Below are 22,145 nucleotides of genomic sequence, written 5' to 3' on the forward strand. Positions count from 1 at the left end.
AAATTTGTTGATAATTACTTAGTTGCTGTTGGTGAAGTTGGATTTCAGCAGCAATTTTGCTTAGTCATCCAGGTAATGAAGACAAATATTTGTCAATTTAGCTCGGGCAACTCCATCGTCTGCTGAATCAGGCGAATGGAATTAATATTCTGAGGCTATTTGCAGATTGAAGCCAAAGAACCTAGGGGCTGTTTTAAGAGAACCTAGCGCCTTCTTGCACCACATTAGCATAATTATTTTTCATGCTAAAGGTGGCCCAACGAGGTCAAAATCGCTGCACTTTGTAACCCTTTGCGCTTTTTTATGGCTTTGCCAGGCATAATGTATGCAAAGAGTGTGTTCCCTCGTTGGGTGGGAGGGAATGGCTTTCTGTGCATCATTTATTTCAGCACCTTTAAAGCCTGCTCAGAGCAGGTGTTAAAGGAAGACAGGCTATTGTTTTCAATGGGCCTCAGTGGGCTTTGCAGGATTAGTATCAACATTTTTGACGCTAATCCTGTAAAGCTCCAAACTAGCTGCAACAATTTTTATGCTGGTTCCCCTAACTGCTGCCATAGTTCGCCGTATCTTGAATACCGTGTGCACAAGGTGGCGATGGGGGGCGCTAAAGGGTGCAAGAAAAGTGGCACTGCACTGGGTGTAGCACCACTTTTCTTAAATCAGGGCCCTAGTGTTTTATTGGAAAGGTTTAATTTTTTTAAGAGGAAGCAAACATCAGAAGACTCCATGGAAGAACTTTGTTTCTGCATTAAGAAGTCTTGCAGCTACTTGCAATTTTGGAACATCATCTTAGATTTACATTGAGACCAGTTTGCCTGTAGCTGCTTCTCAAAGAAAATTAGGGAAAGGCTTTTAAATTCCAGAGACCTATCGCTGACTAAATTCATTGACCTTACTAAAAGCTAAGGGAGATCAATGCTTTCCAAGCATATGATGCCTCAAGAGCAAAATGTTATTGCAGAGACAGGAGGGAATGCTGTGTGTGAACTTGAACATGTTGATGCTATTCATCTAAAAAGCAGAAACTTTAAAAAGGGGCATTGCATTACTAATGTATTTTATTATAGATGCTGGTCAAAGTCTCATTTAAATAATCTTGCTCAAACCTATTGGTAAACTCTGTATGAGATGTAAAAATCGGTCATTTTCAGGCTACAAGTAAAAATAACAAATCTGAAGTCAAAGTACATAGTGGGTCATTATGACCCTGGCGGTCACGGTGGCGGTCGGATCGCTGCGGTCGTGACGGTCCCTGCGTTTGTAATCCACCAGAGCAGTGCTGCAAGCAGCGCTGCCCTGGGTATTACGAGTCCCCATCCGCCAGCCTGTCCATGGTGGTTTACACTGCCATGGAAAGGCTGGCAGAATGCGGGACTCGGGGCAGTGCAGGGGCCCCAATGCACAGCCTCATCACGCATTCCACTGTCCGAATTACGGGCAGTGGAATGCGCGACAGGTGCTGCTACACCCACTGCACCGCCACATTTCCATCCACCCAGCGGGGATCTCAAATTAGGGCCGGCCGGGTTCAGGCCGCCCATGTAGCCTGATGGCGGAATCACATTGGTGGGTGGCCTCTGCCGCCCGCCAATTTCATAATGAGGGCCACAGTGTTGAAGTGGAAGATAAAATTTCAAATCTAGACTTTTCTAGTGTTCTTTTATTCCTACTGTGTGAAGTACCTATGACCATCAAAGTTAAGTATTCTGTTCGTAAGGTATAAATAGGTTCAAGCATAGTGTTAAACATGATGTGTGATTCTGGGGATCCTACAACTATTATTTTAGACACACGTTTCTACCAACATTGAGGCAAGGATAAAATGTTAAAACCCCAGACATACATCCAAAAGCTTATGGTGAGCAAGATACAGAGATGTTAGGTTTCTTTGTGGATCAAATAATGTGTCTGGGAAGAGAAGCCATGACAAAAATGTATGGGGTAATCAATAGACAACATGTAGTAGGATGGGAAGACTTAGCTAAGTTAGGTTTGATGTTAGTACCTGGGACTGAACTGCCTATCACAATTGCAAATGTTCCCATTTCCAGTATTGAACTGCAGGATGCTTACAACTTGAAAGGAGTTCTAAAAGATGTTCAATAAGTTTTAAGTGAAAAAATTAGACATATAAAAAATACACAAACAATTAAGTTAAAGAAACATGCAGTTCCAGTATACAACAAAGTCAGACCAAGTCCTTTATGTGTTCGACAGGAATTGAGGTTTCTGTTGAGCAAGGTGGTAAATGAAGGTATTATTAAATGATTGACTCGCCAGAATGGAAGAGCCCCATAGTTATTGTGAGAAACAAAGATTGGGACATTATGTTATGTGTGGACTTGTGAATTCTTAATAAGAATATTTTTGTAGATTGTTGCCCACCACCTTAGATACAGGATCTACTAGCTAATATTGGTGATGCTTAGGGGCTGATTTACAAGCCCCTAGCACCACTAGAGCATCACTTTCAGCGACCCTCAGGTGACGCTGTGCACTTTGCCATATTTACAAGATGGTGCTAAGCCAGATTGCAATGGCTTAATGCTGCCTTGTGAATGTGGCCCCCCAATGCAGTTTTATGCAGCATAGGGGCGTGCAAAGGGTGTTGTTGTGAATGTTTCCATGCAACACCCATTTCTTTTGACACTACCACAGATTTACGAGAAATGGTAAACCTTAGACAGCGCCAAAAACTAACGCCTCCCCAGGGGTGGCGTTAGAGTGGCACAATGTGGAGAAATACTTTTATTTTTCCTCGTTTTTGCTTTTTCCATGTATGATGCATTATGCAGCACACATAGAAAGAGCAAAACACCATTAATGATCATTGATGTGCAGGAAGGTGTCCCTTCCTGCACTTAGACAATCATTAAATAACGATGATTTGGTACTTGTATGTGTGATGCATTCTGCAGTACACAGAGAAGTAATAAATCGCCCTTATTGATTGTTTATGTGCAGGAAGGGACACCTTCCTGCACACAAACAATCATTCCCTGCAAAGCAGGCACCCTTGCACCATTTGTACAAGAGTGCCTGCATTGACGCTAGGCAACTAATTTTAGCACCAGTGCTAAGATCACACAGGGATGTGTCGTGTTGTAAATACAGCACATCCATGCATTTTTGACTGCTCTGACATTTCCTTGTAAATGAGGCACAAGGTTTTTCACTTTACTTGATCTATAATCAGTGCATCAACAGATACCTTCACAGGAATTATCCCAGGATTTGACAACATTTGTTACCCCATTTGGGATATACAAATTTTGCAGACTATATTTCCATTTAGCCTCTGCAGCTAGTGTCTTTCAATGTCTAATAGAAACCAGTCCGGAAGGAATATGTGGTGTCCAGGCTTTCTAACATATGCAAAATGTTGGAAGTACACAATGTAATTCTAAGAAAAGTTTTGAACACATTTAAAGAGTATGGAATTATTCTTCATAAAGAGCAATGCAAATTTTTGATTAAAAGGAAGACTATTTAGGTCATTCCACTGAGCCAGCTGGTATTGCAACACAACTTTCACTGGCTAAAGTATAGAGGATGTTAAGCCATAATGCAATAAAGACACATTGAGATCATTTATAGGACTAAGGGCCATATGTACGAACACATTTTCCCATTGACACAGAATGGGAAAAACCCTTTGCTACATCTGGCCCTAAGGGAAGAGTATTCACAATTTGTGCAGGGTTTTGCATATATTGTACAAACGTTGTGTAGTTTGCTAAAGAAGGGTGTGAAAATCATCTGGTCGGATGCTGTACAAGAAGCATTTGAAAAGGTAAAAAAAATATTTGTGTCTACACCAGCTTTATTTCCATTTGTTTCTGGATGTAAGTGTATTCTAACTGTTGATGCAAGCCAGATTGGTTTAGGTGCTGGTTTTTCTCAAGTGCCAAATGTGAAATAACACACTATTGGCTTTTTTTCTCGTTCTCTTTCTGTGGTTGAGACTCACTATAGTACCTTTGCAAAAGAGGCATTGATATGTTGTTGTTCATTGAATGGTTTAAAACTTATCCTTGGGATTTTCTTTTTGACCTTTTCACTGATCATAAGCCACTCATTTTTCTTTTGAATGGCAAGGGTTTGGGAAAGACTTCTTCATGACTCATCGGATTATTATCTAAACTGCATGGGTACAATTTTGCTGTGAAATACATTCCAGGAGGAAATAATGTTAAGGCAGACTGTCTCTCCAGGCTCCCTGTGGAAAGTGAGACAAACAATATGGTAGATGGAGATGAATGTGTAATTTCATTTGTGGAAGATATTGTGGAGAACAAGGGAGTTATTACACATCAGCAATGGTTGGAAACACGTAACAAAGATCCCATTTATCAAGCTGTGTTAGATATATGGAAACTGGTTGGCCAATAGAGAAAAATATTGAAGCACCATTGACATTAAACATACAAGTATGCAATATGTGAGGAACTGGCAGTGGCTCAAGGTGTTTTATTAAGATATGATGTATGCGTACCCCCAACTGCATTAAGAAAAGTCTTGATTGAAGAAGCATATAAAGGTCATTTGGGAGTCAGTAGTACTTCCAAAAATGTACAACAGTTTTATTGGTGGCCTGCAATGGGGGTGCAAGTTGCTAGATTTATTGATAATTATACTGCATGTCTGGTATCAGAAAAACATCGAAAGTTTACAGAATCTCCTATTCAGTTGATCCCTTTGCCTTATGAAGCTTGGCTGAATGTGGCTCTCGATTTTTCAGGACCATTTGAGCTCCTACCTTCCAGCAGGAGATACGTGATATTCTGACCATTTCTTTGAATTGTAGCATTTTGATTTTACAAGTGTACCCAATACTGAATCGGTAATTTTGAAAAATGTTTTCAGTAAAGAATGTCTGCCCAGTGAAATTGTCATAGACAAGGGGACACATTTCACATTGTTATGCATGAAAAATGTAACTGTAGAACAACATATAAAGCACATCAAGGTAGCACTCTACTCACCTTCTTCAAATTCATTAGTTAAGAGAATGAACAATTTCCTAAAAGAAGCTGTGCAGAGAGCTACGCATCAGGGTTGTGACGTTGAAACATTTTTGAGGTAAACGATTTGGGCTTATGATTTAACTCCTCAGAGTACTGCAGAAGTATACCCATGTGCACTACTAAGGAAAAAAAAGATGCAAGAACAAGTGTTTGCCCAGATTGGATCAAATGGTTGGATGATGATGGAAGGAAGAGGGGCAAACCTCGTTCCCATTTGGCTGATAATGTGATTTTAAAGCAGAATAAGGTCAAGAACAACTTTGACAGTAAAAATCATGTAAGAAAAATCTTAATAATGACGGGTGCTAATAAGAATTCCTTTGAGGGTGAGAAAGAGTGAATCCAAGTTGTCAAGATATTTTCACATTGAAAAAATATCTAAAGGTTTGGTGTTACTATCTGGTAAAGGATGAAGAAGCAGGAGGAATGCAATAAAGGTCACTTTAATGCAAGCTGCTAAAATACAGCTATTAAAAATTAAAAATGAGTTGCATGGTTTAAATTTGAGCTTTTGGTGTGATCCTGAAACTAGAAGCAATTCTACTAATACTGTACATATTGTTGAAAATGTGCTGCATGGTGGGAGGGATATTTCTGTAAATGAAAACAGTCTCATTACTGATAAGGTTAATTTAGAACATGAAGCAGGGACAATCATGATTCTGATGTATGTATTTGTGTATCTACAGATGGGGAAAATGATGGTAGGCATTCTTTATTTAAATGCACAAGAAATGTGGAAATGTCTTCAAAATGTAAAGGTTTCTCTTTGAATTAAGTTAGAGTTTAAAGTATAACTGATGTAGAAGTAGTTTGTTTAGCTTTTATTGTATTATATTTTTGTTTTCTCCAAAAAGTGGAAGGTGTTCCACTGGTGAGTGTGAACCTACTTAACTGTATTTATATTTTTGGATGTATGTGTTTTCTTTTAACTTGGGTGTTCCATGGTTGCGTGTGCGCTGCTGTCTGTGGTTTGGTTTACTTTATGAACAGCAGAGACAGCAGACTCTCTTGCAGTGGGCTCTGTTTATATTGTGACTGGAACTCAAAAATGAGTTTTTGTACAAACGTATTAATGGATTTCTTATTTGCAACAGTGTGCCTGCTTCCTATCTGTCCCTCCTTCTCACTGCTTTTTCTGTGCTCTCAACCCCATGACCTGCATGCCTGCTGCCTCTCTCACCTTTCAACTCTGTGGTCTGGGTGCCAGCTGCCTGCCTATTCAGCCTTCTCACCACTTTTTCCTCTCTCTCACCAATGAGGTCTGAGTGCCTGCTGCCAGCCTGTCTCTCCTTCTCAATGCCTTCCACTCAGCTCAATGGTCTGCGTGCCTGCGGCTTAACTGTCCCTCCTTCTCACCGCTTTCTCCAGGCTTTCAGCCCCATTGTGTTCCTGCTGCCTGCCTATCCCTTTTAATATCAGGGGAATACGTTTAGCAAGATTTAGAAAAACACACTTGGAGCCATTTCCGACACCAGTGTTTGATTTTATTTTGAAGTCACAGCAGATACAGTTGAACAAAATTGCACATTTTTCAATTCAACTTAAAATAACCCTCATGCTGTTTATATCACATCCCAGAGTGAAGAAGCACTTTTTAAGCTCCCAAAAGGACATAATAGGCATTATTGTTTACTTTTACACATACCCAAAACATTGTATTTTGTCCCAATGGGAGCATGTATCTGTCCCTTAGTATTCTTATTAAAGTCTAAATCTGATGGATATACAAGCTTCTAATTTGATTCAAGTACAGATTTTTGTGCAGAAGGCAATCGTGTGCTTCAAGTCATGCCTTTGTTATACAAGGTCACAAATCAGTAAAATTAGAGTTATTGTTACTCTTGTAATCATTATCCACTTTCTCCTCCTGCTCAACCCCATGTGCTGTGTGCCTGCTGCCTGCCTGTCCCTCCTTCTCACCGATTTCTTCTCCCTCCCAGCCTGTGGTCTGCGTGCCTGCTACCTGCCAGTCCCTCAGTCTCACTGCTTTCTCCTTCTACTCAGCCCATGGTCTGCGTGCCTGGTGCCTGCCTGTCCCTCCTTGTCATTGCATTCTCCTTCCTCTCCCCCTTGCAGTCTGCGTGCCTGCTGCCTGCCTGCCTTTCTTCTCATGCCTTTCTTTGTTCTCTCAGCCCTGTGGTCTGCATGCTTGCTGTCTCCCTGCCCCTCCTTCTCACCACTTTCTCCTCTCTCTCAACTCTGTGGTCTGAGTGTCTGCTGCCTGCATGCCCCCTTTCTCACTGCCCTCTCCTTCTACTCAGCCCCGTGATCTGTATGCCTCCTGTCTTCCTACCATCCTTATCCCCATTTTCTCCATGATCTCATCCCTGTGGTATGTGTGCCTGCTGCCTGCCTGGCCCTCCTTCTCATTGGTTTCTCCTTCTTCTCAACCTCACTGTTTGTGTGCCTGCCTGTCCCTCCTTCTCAACGAGGTCTCCTTCCTCTCACCTCCGTAGTCTGTGTGCTGTCTGCCTGCCTGTCCCTCCTTCTCAATGAGTTCTCCTCCCTCTCACTCCCTTGGTCTGCATGCCTGCTGCCTCCCTGTCCCTCCTACTATCAGGAGGGTAGGTTTTAGTAAGAATTATGAAAACACACTTCGAGCTGTTTCTGATGCTAATATTTGATTTTATTTTGAACTGACACCAGACACACTTGAACAAAATTGCACATTTTCTCTTGAACTTAAAACAATCCTAATGTTGTTTATATCACATCCAGTAGTGATACATTTAATCCCCTAAAGTAACAAAATAGGCCATTATCATTGAATTTTACACATACTCAGAACTTTGTATTTTGTCCGTATGGGAGCATGGATCTGTCCCTTAGCATCCTTATTAAGCTCTAAAACTGTTAAACCGACAAGCTTCTAATGCACTTCAAATACTGATTATTGTGCAGAAGGCAATCTTGTGCTTTAAAACATGCTTTAGTTAAATCAGGGTAGAGATCAATAAAATTAGCGTTATTTTTACTTTCATATTACTTATCCGCTTTCTTTTTCCTCCCAGCCCTGTGGTCTGTGTGCCTGCTGCCTGCCTGTCCCTCCTTCTCACCTCTTTCTCTGGGCTCTTGGCCCCATGTTCTGCATGCCTTCTGCCTGGGTATCCCTCCACATAGCTTTCTCTTCCCTCTCGGCCCCCTGATCTGTTCGTCTGCTGCCTGTCTGTCCTTCTTTCTCATCGCTGTTTCGTTCCTCTCAGCCCCATTTTGTGCATGCCTTCAGCTTGCCTGTCAGTCCTTCTTATGGCTTTCACCCACCTCTCAGCCCTGTTATCTGGGTGACTGCCACCTGCCTGTCTCTACTTCTCACAGCTTTCTCCTTCCTCTCAGCCTATGGTCTGCGTGCCTGCCTGTTTCCCCTTCTTGCTGCTTTTTTCTTCCTCTCAGCCCTGTGGTCTGCGTGCCAGCTGCACGCCTGTCCTTCTTTCTCACTGCTTTTTCCTTCCTCTCAGCCCTGTGGACTGCATTCCTGCTGCCTGTCTGTCCCGTCTTCTCACCACTTTTTCAGTCCTCTCAGCTCCATGGTCTGTGTGATTGCTGCCTGCCTGTCACTCCTTCTCTCTCCTTCTCATTTTTTTCCCTGGGGTCTCTGCCGGTCATGGGCCTGCCTGTTGCTTGCATGTATCCAAGTCACAAAATTGCTGCCAATTTGGTTCACGTTTTGGCAGCCAATAAAATCTCAGCACAAGATCTCTGTGATCCACAGCCCTCCTTATCTATATTTCTTGTCCATATAATATTTCAAAATCTACTGATCTGATGTAATCCAAATAACAGAAGGCACTCTTCCTGGAAAAAGAGCTACTTTCCTGTCAAATTTGGTAGACTTCTGTCCAGCATTTCGGTCTGTAGTTGTGTCTAAAATCTCTATGAGCATTAAAATGGGAATTGCACTTTTTATGACCCCCCTTTTTCTTGGCTCCCGCTTGATGGATCACCCAAAATTTCTCATGCATGACAAGATTCTTGGGCACACATTTCTTTAAAAAAAATTCCCCTCCCTCTCAGCCCTGTTGGAGTGCCTGCTGCCTGCCTCTCCCTCCTTCTCACTGTTTTCAGTGGGCTCTCAGCCCTGTTGTGGGCCTGCCTGCTGCTTGCAGATATCTGTGCCCCAAAATTGCTGGCAACACATACTGGTTGAAGTTTTGGTAGCCAATGAGATCTCAGCACAAGATCTCTAGGATCCATGGCCCTCCACATCTATATTTCTTCTCCCTTTAATATTTCAAAATCTACTGCTCTGATGTAGACCAAATAACAACAAGCACTCTTTCTGGACCTTCACCTACTTTACTGTCAAATTTGTTGTACGTCTGTCCAGCAGTTCGGTCCATAGTCGTGTCTGAAATCTCTCTGGGCATTAAAATGGGAAATGCACTTTTTTTGACCCCCCCCCCTTTTACTTGGCCTGTGCTTGACGGATCATCAGAAAGTTCTCATGCACGATTCTTGGGAACTTATTTTTTTTTAAATGTAGTGAAGATTCGTCAAACGGTGTCAAAGGTTTAGGCAAGTCAAAAACACTTTTTCAATGGAAACTAGGTCCTAACTATAACTACCAGCCTACCTTCCAACGACCGCCAGTAGGACATATATATATATATATATATATATATATATATTGTGCCTAGGCCAATCAGGGCCCCTGAGACCCTCATTTTTATGGGAGGGGGCACGTAGCCTCCCTCCCATGGGCCGATCTTGGTCCCAGGGGCCCCATCCCACTGGGTCTGGCTATGTGACCTGGGTGCCCCCCAAGGGGCACTCGATGTTGGGGAGCATGGGGGGAGTTTGAAGGCCCCAATGGTCCCATCTGTCTCCCCATCTCCTGCAGGAGCCAGCATGCTGTAATTTCTCTCTGAGAGTAGTCCCCTCTGTGTGCCTTCCTGCCTCTCTGCAGGTAGGCAGACATCAGAGACCTCTGCTCTGATGAAGGGGGAGCTGTTTGACAGCTCTCCCTTTATTGGACTAGAGTGTTTGCTGTGACTTGGAGGCAGCTTCAAAGCTGCCACCAACTCATATGAAACAGCTATGTCCCAGGGGTGGGCACTTCAGGACATAGCAGGAGCCGGCCCTAGTGGGTGGCATTCCCCAGGGCCATCAGTGGCTCCGTGACGGGGGCTGCGTGGCCCCCCTCTAACGTAGAATAGCCCTAGGGAGGTGGTGGCCTTGGGGCTCTTGGAGTTTGCTTCTATTTTTTACACTTTGCCCCAGGAAGGTAGTGGTCCCTGGGGCAGCGAGGCTGTGCAGTCCCCCCTGCACCATATTTGTTTAATGCCTGGGGAGGTGATGGTCTCTGGGGCAGTAGGGAGAGCAGGAACCCCCCCTGGACCTGGCCAACCTGGAGGCCTATTAAAAAACAGGCATGGAAGCCTGCACTTTTTCTTCATTTTCTGTGGATCCACTGCAACGTCCTCCCACATTTTAAAAAAAATTTGTTTTTGCCCTGGAGGGGTATCTCTGGGACATCATCACCAGAGCTAAAGGGTCAGGGTGTCCATACCCTCACCCCTTTTCTTATTTATTACATTTTATTGGGACTCGGCTGAAGCCGAGTCAAAACGTGGCTGCCAACACTTCCTTGTTGAAGTTTTGACAGTGAATCAGATGTCTGCAAGAGAACTGGAAAGCTTGCAAATCCTTTGAGTCTCTAGACATACAAATTTGGATTTTGTTAAATATCTGAAAAACTAGTGAACAGATTTACACAAAATAATAAAAATACCAGTTTCTGATCAAGAGCTACCTTTCTGCCAAATCTGATGTAATTCCATTTATTGGTTTCTACAGTACTGCTGTTCAAAAGCCCAATGGGAATTATCATTGAAAACACCTCTTCTTTGACCCCCACCTTTTTTCTCGCCCACTGCTTGAAAGATCACCTCAAAACTCTCCAGACAGCAGCTGATGTGGGTGTTGAATTTTTTCAGAAATTTTGTAGAGATTCATAAAGCAGCGCCAAAGATATACGCATGTCAAAAACTGCTTTTTTCATAGAAACAAGGTTGTAAGTATACCTATATAGTGGTGACTGGCATTATATATAAATATATATATATATATATATATATATATAGCATTGCTTGGATTAGGGCAAATATTTAATTACCATAGGAAGTGGATTATTTGTTTTGCTAATGACTTTGATGCCATTTGATGAACCTTTAAACACTTTCCAAAAAACTCCTTACTTCATTTCAGCTCCTTACTGAAAACTCTCTGAGTGATCCATCAGGCGGAGGTTGAAGAAAGGGGGTTGTGGGTGACCCAAAACACAATTTCCCCATGCAATTTCCAGCCAAAATGAATGAATGCAATGAAACCAATTTTGGCAAAAAACTAGATCATTACCTAGAACGCCTGCTTTTTGTGGTTTGTTGCAAATCCAGAAATCAGTTCAGTAGCTTTTGAGAAAATAAGGTTCAACATTTATAGATATCTTGGCTGTTGTATGGTACTAGTCACTCCCGATCAGATGGTTACAACATGAACAAAATTTTGTGGTAACTATTACAGAACTCTGTAATGAGAGCTATTACAATGAATTGAGGGTTTTGAGGGTCACAAAAAGGAGCACACATAAAGTATGATAACAGATTTTAATCGCATTATAAATCATTTGTTTATAGATCTATACTAATTTCATGACTTATGATGTTTTCTAAGAAGATTTTACTCTGTGTAAAATGACGATCCTCTGCTGAGAGGTTATGGAAGTTACTACAGAATCTAAAATGAAAGCATATTTTCCATAAATTCACACTTTTGTCCTCACTTATGTGAGAATAATGTCTGACCCACCAAGTAAAAATATACTTTCAACTGAAGAAGCAGCCTGTCAGTTGATTTCTGAGTATGCAACTGCAGCCTCAAAGACTGTTCTGATGAACAACTGCAGCAGTAACATTCTAAATTATGATGATAGCATTGCAAACCTGAAGCCATATTGATTGAATCCAAGCTGTAAAACTTAAAGCATTTCATTTAGAAATTAACAAAACAAGAGGGCTTTTTTTTGTCATAGAGATTATGGTTACTAATGTAGATAGCAAAATCGTGATACATTTTCAAATATCTTCCCTATCCATTTAGGCAAAACATTCTGATATGAAGACTGAAATGTATACTTTCAACACCATCAGCAATCTGTCTGTTAAATCCCTGGTGATAGACTGCAGCTTTACCACAATGTTCAAATGAGAAACTGAAGTGCAAACATTCTCAGTGTATGACAAAGATGTGGCATACCTGAATGCCATGTTGATGGAATCAAAACACTAAAACTGAAAGCATTCACTTTGGCGGATACTGCAGTAAATGTGTGAACTTTATAAAAAAAAAAACTATCCCAAGATGGCCGTCAGAGAAAAAATGTAGGTCATATCACATACAAACACACACACACAATAATATAGCCCACTTACAGACGTATGTGAAATGCTTAGGTAACTCATGCAACAATGAATTGAGTCATCAACTGGATAAAGAATATAAAAATACCAACTTGTTAAAAAGCACTTTGTTGCTATTTGAGAAATCAGAAAATGTGTCCTTATTTAAAATTTTTAGAGCATGAACCATAATTTCTATGACAAAAAGACCCCCTCATTTTGTTCATCTCTAATAGAATTGGTTTAGGTTTTACAGTTTTGACTTCATCAAGATGACTTCAGGCACACTGCACTTCTGTAATAAATACAGCATTCTAGTTGTTCATAAGAACACTCTGGGGAGAGGGTGAAGCGCAAGGATTCTGACAGTTAAATGCAGGATGGAAAAAGAGGGACAGAGGCAGCAACTTGACTCTACTTCTCATCTCACCTAGCTGGCATTAGGACAGTGGCAGTAGCAGCACAACAGTTCAAATAAGGAAAGTGCTTAGGAGAGTGTTGATGCTGACAAAAGTTTAAGGAGGATGAGTAGGCTAGAATTGTTATGGTTCACAATTTTGAGAGAATCATCTATGAAGTGTAGGATGGCTGTTTCTGTGGTGGTCCCTGATCTGATTCCAGATTGGAACTTGTATAGCAGACTGAACTTTTCAATGTGTTCATCGAGTTGATTGTGTGTGCATTTTTGTAATAGTTTGTCAAGGAAGGGAATAATTGAGACAGGAAGAAGATTGTTTAGGTTAGTTGAATAGTTGCCCTAATCCTCAAAATAAACAGTATATATACATAGACTCATATAATTGCATCCTGAGGAGGCCCAGAATAATTTTTGGCCGAACACATCAACCCTTTAACTTTGGGATGGGGTTGTGAGAAATCATAAATTGTCCCTCTGAGGATTGTTTATGATATGTATCTCTTTTCAAATAGAAATAGTAATAACTTTTTTGTTGAGATGTAGGCATGACACAACCATCTCCCATGTGGATTAACATGTGAAATATCATTAACAACCACATCCAGAAAAAAACAGAAGGATGCTACACTTTATATTATATTTATATTGATTTGCAATTATATGAGTCTATGTATGTATATATAAATATATTGTTTATGGTGAATTTTGTTGGGGATTTATGTGATATGTAGAGTTGGACTCTTTTTATCGTTTGATTAAAACATACGAAAAGAATTGTATAAATGAATCGTTGTTCCAGTGATTGATTTATGGTTTCACTGATGGATTGATGACTGTGTATTATTTCCTACTACTGTACCATCTTTGTCTCATCACATAGGGCAGGGCAGCATAGGTAGTAAGTTGTCCACAGAGGGCTGGCCAGATGGGGTAGAGGCATGGAGATGGTGACTGGAGGGCAGGCAGGAGGGAGGTAAGTGTAAAACGCAACCACAGAGGGACCAGGGGCATACAGATAGAGAACAGAGGGCAGGCAGGAGGGAACAAAGGCAGTAACTGACCACAAAAGGTACCAGGTGTGGGCAGATGCATGCAGAGGGAGTAGGGAGGGCGGGTAGAAGCAGGGATTGAAAGCTGAACATTGAGGGCAGGCTGCAGTGGGTTGGCCACCAGCTGGGGTAGGCCTGTGCGATCCCCCTGTTGTGAATTGCTGAAGGCTGTGTGCAGTGGAGCTTTTTGTTGAAGATTTTCAAAACACCCTGGAAATTCGCTAAAAAAGCCCAAGGTTAAATAGATGTTATAGGCCTGTACTGTAGCATCATCTACCTAACATTAAGAAAACCTTGGAAATTTACTGCAAGCACCTAATGTTAAAGTAACATTATGGTTAGGTGTTCAAATGAATCAAAAAATAAGGGCCTGATTTAGATATTGGCGGTTGTGTTACTCAATCACAACAGTACCGGATATACTTGTCAGCCAATATATAAATCCCATTATATCCTCATTCACCAACATCTAAATCAGGCCCTAACACTTAAAAACCAAATAAACACTGACATTCACCAGTTATAGTTCAGTGAACTAATTATAACTAGCATACACAGTACTTCATTTTGTACAAGGTAGAGACTGAGTCAATTTATTGTGATTTGCAGACATATATTGCAAATAGGTTCTGGCTTAAATTAAAGTCGTGTTACCAAAATATGTGAGAAAAAGGAAACCTTAGATTTACAATATAATATTCACCTATGAAGTTTTGTGCACCTGTTGACATTCAATAGTTCTCGTGTAATGCTATCAACTATTTTTATATAAACTGGAGATTTATAAGGTACAGATATTAATTTCTGGAACTTGAATGCAAATTCTGAGACATTGTACATGGTTGAAGAATATATAGTCTATGGGTGAGTCACAAACAGTACAAAACACAAAATGATTGTAAGCATTGTTGGATGGTAAAAACTAATCTGCACATTTCACAAAAATGTGCATGTGTATTTTTACAAACATGTCAGTGGCTAAATCATTGATGTGAAGCTGTTGACTTGAAATTCTATGTCAGGTTAGGTATTTAAAAGTTACATCTCATTAATGTAAATAGTGGCCAAACACTTTTTGAATTATATTGAAAGTTGAATTGTTGATAGCAACAATATTTACACAGGCATTGTTTCAGGTACACAGGCATTATGTTTCATATGCACCTGAATATCAGTGAAACAATGTGTATTATCTCTACTAAATGTGGCTGCTTTTGCCGATATTATTTATGTCCTTTATGTTGCAAAAGCTTATGCCCATTAGTACTATAGAAGTGATAGGAAACTGAGGGGGTCATTCTGACCCCGGCGGGCGGCGGGAGCCGCCCGCCTGGAGGGAACCGCCGAATGACCGCACTGCGGTCAAAAGACCGCGGTGGCCATTCTGGCTTTCCCGCTGGGCCGGCGGGCAACCGCCAGAAGGCCGCCCGCCGGCCCAGCGGGAAACCCCCCTCAACAATGAAGCCGGCTCCGAATGGAGCCGGCGGAGTTGTAGGGGTGCGACGGGTGCAGTGGCACCCGTCATGATTTTCAGTGTCTGCAAAGCAGACACTGAAAATCTTTATGGGGCCCTGTTAGGGGGCCCCTGCACTGCCCATGCCAGTGGCATAGGCAGTGCAGGGGCCCCCAGGGGCCCCACGACACCCGTTCCCGCCATCCTGTTCCTGGCGGTAAAAACCGCCAGGAACAGGATGGCGGGAAGGGGGTCGGAATCCCGGAGGATTCCCTGGGCCAGGGGTAAACCGGCTGGAAACCACCAGTTGCCCTTTTCTGACCGCGGCTTTACCGCCGCGGTCAGAATGGCCCAGGAAGCACCGCCAGCCTGTTGGCGGTGCTTCCGCGGTCCCCGGCCCTGGCGGTCATGGACCGCCAGGGTCGGAATGACCCCCTGAGTCTCAGTGTTGCATGCTGAATACCTTCCAGTTTAAAAAGTGTATAGCAAACTATCACATTTGTTGGATGATGTGATCAGTGATGTCATCAATTGTGTAATTTAACGTGCCATGAGTGACGGTATGAGAGGTTATAAGGAGTGCATGGTGTGGCTGCAAGTTACTGTGAGCTCTCTGAATATATAACTGGTGAATTTCAGTGTTTTCTCTTGAATTGTAAGTGTTATTTCTTCACTCATTGCAACACCTAACTTTAACATTTAATTAACCTTTGCTTTTTAGAGTGAAAAAATAAAGGTTAAAATAGCATCATAGTTAGGTGATATTCTGAGTGACAATGTATTGTTTAAAGTCCAGAAGAACACTGAAATTCAACACTTTTTGTTATCTCAAGTATCCATAACTCATGCACTAAGGTAAATATAACTTGCACCCCTATCATGCACAATTTTCCCATCAATAATATAATTGTAAATGTTGGAGTGATATTATTAAAGTCATAGAAGATATCATGAATAATTTAACATGTGGGGTAATAAGCAGTTCATGGCAAGGGTGCCAAATATAGTTTTCTTAGGGTACAAGTCATTTTTACTTGATATAACTATAACTGGTGATTCTATGTGTTTTTTTTAGCTTAAATTGTTATATGTTATACTATCTTTTTAAACTTTCAACTGTTATTTAAACTTTCTTTTTATTCACTGATTTTCTAGAGTTTTTTTTACCATCAAGTAGTATGTTATTATCATAAGTGTGAGTTGGGCCACAACGGCAGAAAGCAGCTCAGAAGATGGCTACTCACCCCTGCCTCTTAAATATACCTGGTACTGGGAGATGGGATCCCTGAGGCTCTATATGGGATGGGGAGGCCAGCCTTACTGAAGCCCTATCCCCACATATAGATTATAAAATGGTGGCCCCCATTTTATTATGTTTTTTGCCATGATCCTGTGAGACTCATATAGGATTACAGCAACATTTGCTGTTTTTATTTATTTTGGCCCTGGAGGGGTCCCTCTTGGTACCTCATGGAGTCCGGGGGGAAGGGTAACCCTACCCTGCCCCTTAATATATATTTTTCTCATGTCTCTGGCAGTCATTTAGGGCACTCGCTCCTGCTGGAGTCTGACTGACTCCTGAGGGAAAAGGATGGCCCAGACCAAAAAAAGCTTTCTGGCCCAATGAAATGCTCTATTTTAAATTGGTACTTCCGCAATATTCTCAAGAGACTGTTGCAGATCCAACTGCCAAGATATACAAATATTTTTAAACCTTAATTTTTCAAAAACTTCTGAATGGATTTAAACTAAATCTCTACAAGCACAATCTGCGGCCCAAGATCTAGCTTTCTGCAAGATGATTTGGTGTAATTCTGTTCAGCAGTTTTTATGGTAGCACTTCTTATAAAAGTGTATGGAAAATGCATGGGGATTTTTCTCAATAAGATTTATAAAAAAAATATATAAATATTTATATATATATATATATCTATATATATATATATATATATCTTTCTTCCAACGCTCCCTTCAGATGTAAGGAGAACCAGGACACCTCCGATAGACAAAAATCCAGTTTATTCAGTAAATCATCCAATGCGTTTCGGCCACAGCCTTAATCACGGATAGAATGTTGCTATGACAGTACAAATAAGTAGCCCAAATCAAAACATAAGCATAAAAAACGGACAAAACTACAGCTCACACACCATTTGGAATTCAAAAATGGCGGGCATCTTACAATATCCAATTTTAACATGAGTAGATGACAATTCATGCAGTATTTTAGTAGTAATGAGTCAACTCAAGTTCATATCTAATATTCATTATGATCCTCTTAAATCGTCAAATCTGAAAGCCTTGTCTACACTATTTCATGTGCTATATTCAAATGTTCTCTTATACAGTGCAAAATACACAAATACTCATCACATGATTATATCATATATATCTGCCATGATTGCATATAGCTTAATGACGCCCAAGTGGGCATATATATTCAAAAGAAGCTCCTATAATATTGTAAATCCAAAACTTAGACTTATCTGCAATATTTCATGTACTATATTCAAATTTTCTATTATACAGTGTAAAAAACACAAATACTCGTCACATAATTATATCATATATATTTACCATAATTGCATTAAAGCTTAATGACGCCCAAATGGGCATATATATTCAAAAGAAACTCCTCTACTATTGAAGATCCAAACTTAACTATCAAAGACCCACATTACACAATTAGATACCACCATTCACCCAATTTATCATACACAAAACAACACATTTTTTAGAGCATGATAATGTCCTCATTGATCTAAAAAACAATACTACCCTTAAAAACACCATAATTCACAAAACATTCTACAAATATATACCAATTATCCCAAATGGATACTCAACTCTTCACTGGAGTTCAACCCCACAGGGTCTAATGTCTCAAAATCTATTATATACTTCGACTCCATGATTCGCAATAGTTGCTCTCTATTGCCACCACTCTTATTCATCTTAATCTGGTCAATGACTACAAACCTCAGCAGATTCTCATTGCCAAAGTGATGATTGAAGAAGTGTCTAGCTACTGGATAGCTTTTGACATGGTTCTTAATAGCTTGTCTGTGTTCAAGAACTCTTTTCTTTGCACTATGAATAGTGCTTCCAACATATAGCTTATAACACGGACATAGTAAGCAATAAACACAATATGTTGTATTACAGTTGAAGCTTCCCTTAATGACAAAATCCTCAGTTCTCCCTGGAATTTTCAGTTTTCTATAGCTACTGCTGGTTTTACAGGCTTTACACTTCATACAACAGGAAAAACCTCCTTCTGTGTTATTTCTAATATTGCCCTTCAATGTTACATCATTACAACAAAGATCATCTTTGAGAGATCTACTCCTTCTAAATGTTATTAGAGGACTATCACTAAAACAATTGTTCAGAACTGGATCAGTCTACAATATATGCCAGCTCTTATTTAAAATAGTCCGTACTCTATAAGATTGATCACTAAAAGTTGTGATAAATCTAATGTAATCGTTATCCTTTTTCTGAATTTTATTTGTCCGATACAAAATATCATCTCTATTCAAGCTTTCCACTTTCTGTCTGGCTTGATCAACAATTCTGACCCCATAACCTCTATCTTTGAATCTTTCACACACAACTTCACATTCTTGATGGAAATCTGCTGTATCACTACAGTTTCTCCGAGCTCTTAACAATTCACCAAAAGGGATGTTGTATATTAAACTTGTTGGATGTGCACTGCGAGCATATGGCAGACTATTCCCAGCTGTTTCCTTCCTATACAATTTGGAAACAAATCCTTTATTAATTACAGAAATTTCAACATCTAGGAACTCAATACGACTTGGGTTAAGATGTTCAGTAAATCTCAAGTTGTATTATTTGTCATTTAGGTTGTGTACAAATTGCAAAGCCGACCTTTCATCCCCCCTCCAAATTGCAAAGATGTTGTCAACAAAAGCGACACCACAAGACCACATTGGTGTCAAATTGAGTCATACTCTCCGACACTTGTTCCTCCCACCAGCCCATGAACAAATTTGCATAGCTGGGGGCGAAACAAGTGGCCATAGCCGCCCCCTGCACTTGTTTGTACAGCTGATTGTCAAAAATAAACAAATTGTTCTTAAGGCAAAACTCAATCATTTCCCACAACATTTCTGAATGGAAGAACAATGATAGCGATCTAGCTCTAAGAAAATGTCTATTAGCTTTAACTCCCAAGTCATGATCTATACTAGTATATAAGCTAGTAATGTCCAGGGTCAATAATAAAAAGTCATCTTCCCATTGAATACCATCTATGATTTTCAAAAAATGTGTGGTATCTCTCACATACCAGGGAATTGACTCAACAAAAGGACGCAAAAAATAGTCGATATACTTCGATGTATTTTCCAGAAGAGAATCCATAGCCAAAACTATGGGTCTACCCGGTGGGCTCACCTTATCCTTATGAATCTTGGGTAGAAAATATAGTATTGGAATTTTCGGATGATCACATTTGAGAAATTAGAATTCTTCCCATTCTATCATTCCCTTGTCTCTCCAGTCGATCAACATACCATGATATTTCTCATTCATCAATTTCACATCTTCCCAACCCACTTTCCTATAACATTCTCTGTTGATAAGCTGTCTCACTCCTTCAGCCACATACTTAATGGTATCCTGGATTACTACACTGCCCCCCTTATCAGATTGTCTAATGACAATGGTATGGTCTCTTTTCAAATCTTGGAGGGCTTTCCATTGTTTACCTGATAAATTCATGTTCTTCACATTCCTCACATCATATCTTATCTTTTTCCGCTGTTTAGTAATCTCACGTTCAAAAACATCTAGAGCGTCACATTGAATGGCCTGTAAGAAAGTGGATTTGGGTTTGAAATTGCTCGGACATGTACCATCCAAAGGGATACCCAATCCTGCCAAATTCAAAATTGGATCTTCATGGGCAACCACCCCATCACATAAATCTGTTAGTGTATGTAACACCTCAATATCAGAAATACATAAATTACTATAATCTGTTTTCGTCACTGATTTCTCATTATACTTAACCTTCCTATGATACAATTTTTTCAATTTTGGTTTCCTAATAAACTTAAAGGTATCTATCCTGGTTTGAGCATAATTAAAACAACCTGTCGGGCAAAAGGATAGGCCCAGAGATAAGAGATCCTCTTCAACAGCAGACAATATTCTACTGGAGAGATTGACAACATTCATAGTATCTACTTGCGGGTGCGGGTTACCACTCCCAAAGATCTTGTGTTGTCTCCTACATCCCCTCTTCTTGGCTTGTCTATTCCTTTTCCTCTTCCTCTGAATCCTCATCCTTTGCCCCTCTGAGGTTAAGATTCTATGTGTTGATCTGTCCGTCCCTGATTTAAAATTCAAAATTGTTTTAAAAAATGTGATCTATCAATTTCTTTATCCAACGGTAAACCTTTGGATAGTATTGTGTCAGGTACAGCAGAGAGATTCCCATCCGAAACATCCCTCTCCTCTTGCTCCTCCACCGGTTTGCTGATCATTTCCAAATCTTTCACATTTATTTCAGACATTTCTTCATTGTACATATGATCGTATTTTCATTGGAAAGTTAGGATACGACCTGCTTGATAGTCCTAAAAATCTTGTATGAATTTCCTTTGTTTTTTACTGGCAATCTCTTCCTCTAGTTTCAATAATTTTTTCTCTATATATATATATAACATTACAATGACATACATTACCGATCTCAGCAGTAGTAGCAACAAGCAGTTTACTTCAGCTAGGGGACACCATCAGTTATTTCTTCAGAAGATTTGGGCCTAACAAATATCTAAACCCACACTGCTACTGGAACACTGGAATCTCTCACTCTCTCTCTGGTAGATCTCTGACTCTCTGACTCCACTCATCTGAACTCTGCTCATCATCATCCTCTTCTGAATTCTAGAGAATCCTACCTAGGTTGTTCTACTAAATTCTAAAACTGTATGATTGGTCAGTCTATGGGGTGGTTACGCTTCAGCCTATCAACAACTAAATTGAAAACCTAAATACGACAATTCTACATTAACTAGAAACTTTTCTTCAACAGTATTTTTTTCTCTTCCGTCACATCTGTAGCTCCATTGTTTCACCGCCTCCCAAACACTTCTTCTCAGGAAGAAACTTTTACTGTATTGACTTCACTTCCATCCTCAAGGGAATTGATCATTCAACCTATGCAATGCTTTGTTAAAACATGACCTTGTAAGACATAATGCCGCAACCCACTATGTGTAGCTGTGGACACATCTACTCCAAATGCACTTTTATATAAGCATTGAATTATGTAAAATAACCACGACATTTAGTTAGAGTTTTGCTCAGTTAGGAACAGAAAATAAACTGTGACAAAGATTTTCAAAAGTCACCCGGTTTCACACGTTAATTCATTATGGCCCTCATTCTGACCTTGGCGGGCGGCGGAGGCCGCCCGCCAAAGTCCCGCCGTCAGGTTACCGTTCCGCGGTCGAAAGACCGCGGCGGTAATTCTGACTTTCCCGCTGGGCTGGCGGGCGGTCGCCTTCAGACCGCCCGCCAGCCCAGCGGGAAAGAGGCTTCCACGATGAAGCCGGCTCGGAATCGAGCCGGCGGAGTGGAAGCTGTGCGACGGGTGCAGTTGCACCCATCGCGTATTTCACTGTCTGCACAGCAGACAGTGAAATACATGTAGGGGCCCTCTTACGGGGGCCCCTGCAATGCCCATGCCAGTGGCATGGGCACTGCAGGGGCCCCCAGGGGCCCCGCGACCCCCCCTACCGCCATCCGGATCCCGGCGGTCGG

The sequence above is a fragment of the Pleurodeles waltl genome, chromosome 5, assembly GCF_031143425.1.
Source record: "Pleurodeles waltl isolate 20211129_DDA chromosome 5, aPleWal1.hap1.20221129, whole genome shotgun sequence".
Classification (NCBI taxonomy): Eukaryota; Metazoa; Chordata; class Amphibia; order Caudata; family Salamandridae; genus Pleurodeles; species Pleurodeles waltl.